The sequence below is a fragment of the Rhagoletis pomonella genome, unplaced genomic scaffold (assembly GCF_013731165.1).
Source record: "Rhagoletis pomonella isolate Grant_MI unplaced genomic scaffold, Rhpom_1.0 Rhpom_scaffold_00007, whole genome shotgun sequence".
Lineage (NCBI taxonomy): Eukaryota > Metazoa > Arthropoda > Insecta > Diptera > Tephritidae > Rhagoletis > Rhagoletis pomonella.
The window spans coordinates 58,177,042-58,182,048 of record NW_023458561.1 but is presented as its reverse complement, the minus strand read 5'-3'; the positions used below and the strand labels follow the sequence as shown (position 1 = coordinate 58,182,048).

At 35.6% G+C, this 5,007-nt stretch overlaps 1 long non-coding RNA gene across 1 annotated transcript; it reads left to right on the top strand.

Moving 5' to 3' along the window:
* The first annotated feature begins 2,257 nt into the window (after positions 1–2,257).
* Positions 2,258–3,569, top strand: LOC118744027. The gene is made up of 2 exons (XR_004993503.1): positions 2,258–3,320; positions 3,448–3,569. It is a non-coding gene; the product is annotated as an uncharacterized LOC118744027 (long non-coding RNA).
* Positions 3,570–5,007: the final 1,438 nt, after the last annotated feature.

Sequence of the window (5,007 nt, the reverse complement as noted above, 5' to 3'; positions counted from 1 at the left end):
GTTTACTCTAGTAAACGAAAGACTTAAGGCGCAAACCTGGCAATGCGCATCGAAACTGCGCATGCTTAATAGGCCCAGCGCAACGAAAACAAATAATAATAATGTGCAACTATTGCATTAATGGATACAAATGCAATACAATTGAGTGGCGTTGCAGCCATTTTTCACCGAACGCCGAATGGCAGAGGTTGGTTGCTCTAGCCGCTGCTGTCCGCTGGCCGTTAGTGCAGCACATTAAATGTCGCAGCCATGCGCAACAGCAAACAAATAGCGACAATGCCAATGACGGGGCAAAAACAAAGTAACTGCGAATGACTATAATAGTAACAACGTAATAATTCAAATATAAATATAGTATTTAGTTTAGCAAAAGAGTCAATAGATTTAAATTGTTGTCTAGCAGGCAAGAATAAAAATACACAATTTTAGATTTAATGCAAAGGGTTATTATGTTATGATATTAAAATGACATTTTTCAAAAAATTTTTTTTTTAATTTATTTTTATTACGGTTAATAAAGGCGTGTTTTTTATATTGCAATCAAAAAGGCAAAGTAAAGTCTGAATTTCAGATTAATTTACAAATTTTTACTTTTATATTTGAATACTTTATTGGATTTTTTTATTCGTACTTATGGTTTTTTCGAGGTATCGTTTTCTCGAGATATACATCCGATTTACATGATTCAAGTACTTGAAAGCAATTCTTGCTCATTCTCTTTTGTGATTTCTATTTGCTTTTACACGTTTCAATTCTGTTGAATTCAAGTTTTTGGTTCTTTGAATGGGAAGAAACGAAAATGCCAAAAGCAAAGCAAAAAAGTTGAAACGTTTTGACGGTACAGACACATGGGTACTCGTCCCTTTTCTTCTCACCCTCTCTCTTGAACTGAATTCAATACTTGAACTGTGTAAAAGCAGTCATATTATGATCTGTGGAAATTTGTTTGGTAGAAATTTTTTCTGGGATTTTTCCGAATTTTTCTGTTTCGGTATTTTTTGGCACTTTCCGAGATTTTCTCAATTTCTTTTGCGACTTGAATTCTTACCTTTTTAGTACATGCCATGAATTTTCGAATTGTCTCTTAATTTTTGATTTTTATTCAGAAAAAATTTTAGTTATTCGAGGTTTTAAAAGAATTTCCGCGATTATTTCGGAATTTCCTTGGCAACTTTTTTCAGTTTTTTTCCTACGATTTTTTGGGGATTTCTTCGGGGTGTTCTTTGTATTTTCTGGAATTTTCAGGACGTTTTTTTCGGGACCTTTAAGGTTTTTTCGTGTTTTTGTGGATTTTAGGTATGGGGTTTTCGGGATGACTTCGGGCCTTTGGTACTTTCGGCACTGTCCAAATTTTTGGGAGATAATATTTTTGGGATTTTCTCGATTCTTTAGGATTTTCTGGTTATCCAAAGTTTTTGAGATTTTTTTTTTTGGAATTTTCTTCATCTTTAGGAACGTTGCTTTCTTTAAGAATATTATAAAGGCAAAAAATACCGGGCTTCTGGTAAAATGAATACTCTGCTCGATCTCTGGTTGCCCTAAAACCGTTTAGATCGTTTAAGAAAGTAGAATAAATACCTAAGTTGAGTAAGTCTTCTTCTTCATATAACCGATTTTCAATTTAAGCTATACATGATTTGCAAAATAAAGATAAGAACAGAATAATAAATTGGTCGGCGAACTTTACAAAAACAAAAATATAAATATTAAAGAAAAGAAACAACTTACCTGCACCGCAGCGACTGCGCCTCGGCTCTATGGTTTACCAAAAATCCATAAACCGAACTTACCCCTACGTCCTATAGCGTCATCTGTCAGTGTCCCGTGTTATGGTCTGTCAAAATTTATTGGAAAATTCTTAGGTGACTTAACGTCGGAGGACTACAACATACGAAACTCATTGAGACTGAAAGAAAGATTAGAGAAGGTGCGTATATGTGAAGAGGACTTATTAGTATCATTTGACGTGGTGTCATTATTCACCAACATTCCCACATATCTAGCCATCAAAATAATAATGAGCAAATTCAGTCAAATTATGTCTAGAACAAACATACCAAAAAACAAGTTTTTGGATCTCTTAAACTTCTGTCTTAAAGATAACAATTATTTCATGTACGATGACAAAATATACACACAAAGTTTTGGGATGCCGATGGGTAATCCCCTCTCCCCGACTATAGCAGATATAATCATGGACGACTTATTGGATAATACAATCTCGGAATTAAAGAAACTTCACAACATTAACATCAAATTCATAGTTAAGTACGTGGACGACATCTTCGCGATAGTGAAACGAAACGACGTAGATATTATTCTGAAAACATTAAACCGGTACCACAACAAGCTGCAATTTACTATTGAAAGAGAGGAAAATTTCAAGATCCCCTTTTTAGACGTCCTCATCCATAGAAAAAATGACGAAATATTACTTGACTGGTACTCCAAGCCTATATCATCTGGACGAATAATAAATTTTCTGTCCTCGCAACCCATGAAATATAAAATTAACGCAGCAAAAAATTTGATAAATAAAATACTGACCATAAGCCACAAACAATTTTTAGATGAAAACACAAAGAAAATCTACAAAATCCTCACAAACAACAATTACCCCAGTCACCTTATAAAAACTCTAATAGAACAAAAATTAACAGAAGTAAACAACAAAGAAAATAAAATAACACCCACCGCAACAACAACTGAAACAAAACAATACTTTAGCGTTACATACATACCTAAGTTGACGGACAAATTCAACCACAACATAAACGAACATAAGAAAAACATAACTCTGGCGTACAAGTCAAATCGCACACTGTCCACAATCTTCACGAAAACTAAAAGCCCGATCGAAACCTACCAACAAAGCAACGTGGTGTACGAAGTGAAATGCATGGGAGGAGAAAATGTAGACTGCAACAAAATATATATAGGTACAACGAAAAGAACACTGGGAATCCGTTTAGCAGAACACGAAGCGGACATAAGAAAGGAAAAGAAAAACACAGCACTCGCACAACATATGTTAGAAAACAGTCACACAGCTGATCTTGCAAACGCCAGAATAATAGATGTAGAAAAGAGAGAGAGGACAAGATACACACTAGAGAGCCTTCGCATATTAGAGAATAGAAAAAGAACGATGAATACAAAAGAAGACACAGATGATATTGCGGCTACTTATTTATTATGTTTGTGACAAGAAAATCAGTATGACAAGTGTACCAAACGATAATGGTACAATGCTCTAGCTTTTAAGTGTTTATGTTTTAGTGTTTATATGTTTATATGTTAACAAATATACGTATATGAAAGTAAGTGTATATATTTGCTGCGTGATAAATTCAAATATTGAGACTTTATTAACTACATGTTCAATGTAACTTTTGTTCCTAATTGTTTTTGTTTGTATCTTCTTTTGTTTGTTAATTTAAAATAAAGATTGGCCCCTGAGGATGCTAAGGAGTTTAGCGAAACGTAGGGCAAAGCAGTGAAGAAAAAACGTTGTTTTTACTTGCACTAATCACCAACTAGGCCAAAGAAGCTCATCAAAATTAATAAAATTTAAAAATAAGAACTGCTCTAAAAAATATCCAGAAACTCAACATAACACCCTGCCTGGTCACTTCGCCCTTTTATACACTTACGTCTCTATATATTTTCAGCTGCTTGCTTCCAGTACACCTTGAAGCCAGCAGACTGTGCTTCACCTGCGCCTGCGACCCCCGCTAATTTTACCGAAACCCTACATTCGACGCCTCCATTGCACTGCGGCAGATTCCGTTGAAAGATGATGCACAATTTATATGGCAATATCGAAAGTGAAGCGCATTTAGTTACCACTAAACTGCACAGCACCACAACACACCACAGCAGGCCAGCCAACCAACACCCGCCTCACTGATGATATGCGCACAATGATTGCCCTATGTTGCATGCAACAACAGCCAGCAAGCAGGCAAGAATAAAATCAGAGGTAAAAATGCTAAGTAAATAATGCGTTGATGTGGCAGTTGCACGCTTGTATGTACGTATGTATGTATGTAGTTGTGGCACGTTATGGTCAAGCAGTCTGCGCGGTTAAGTAAGCGGAAAAGTATTTTAGTATCTTTGAGATATGCTAAATTCCAGCGAATTGTTGGCGATGCCTTGTTTTTTTTTTGAATGTAGTAGTTGCTGTAATTTGTGATTGTTGTGCCGCGTGCATTTTGTATGGGAGTGTGACTACAAGGGCTTTGTGGCATTTTGCACTACTACCTTCTTTTTAGCACAAAGTTTCTTCGGTTGGTTGGTAGTTTTTTTTTTATTTTGTTCTTTACTTTGTTGTTGCTTGTACGCCATAATGGAGTCGGCATGTCTCGTGAGTGCTTGATCGGCATCGACACCAAAAGGGAGGCAAGTGGGAGAAAAAGTAGAAGTAATGCTGTAAGGCAGCGAATGCAAATGAAATGCACCCGAAGCTGAAACAATTGAAAAGCGCGAAAATGTGACAAAGGGAGAACGTAAACTTTTTTATTTTGAAAAAGTTAAATATTTTAGCAATGTAGTTCAACCTCATCAAAAAAGAAGAAATTCATTCTCAAACTTTAAATTAATGTTCCCAGTGGGAAAAGGTAATTTTTGGGAATGCAAAAAGTAATGGAGAGCCCCTATAACCTACGCACGAAAAAACGCCAGAATTTCTCTACAGCAATGTCATACGAATGTAATGTGTCGCATGTCGCTTTACGAAACTATAAATAGAATTATTAACAAATTATTGAACCCGTGACCAATCCATTCAGCTATAGCAGCCGTTGAGATAACGTAAAGAAAACATACTTGAGTTAGTTCTCAAACGTTTTGTTTGTTTGTGGCTTCAAAAGTACACATCATCCGCTCGCTTACATTGCGATGCATATTTTCCTTCAACCGTAGTTGTTAATCTTTTGTTGGCAGAAAAAAGTAATGCATTACCATTTTCCAACTGGGTTATTATTAAATTTTGAAATCAATTCGTCC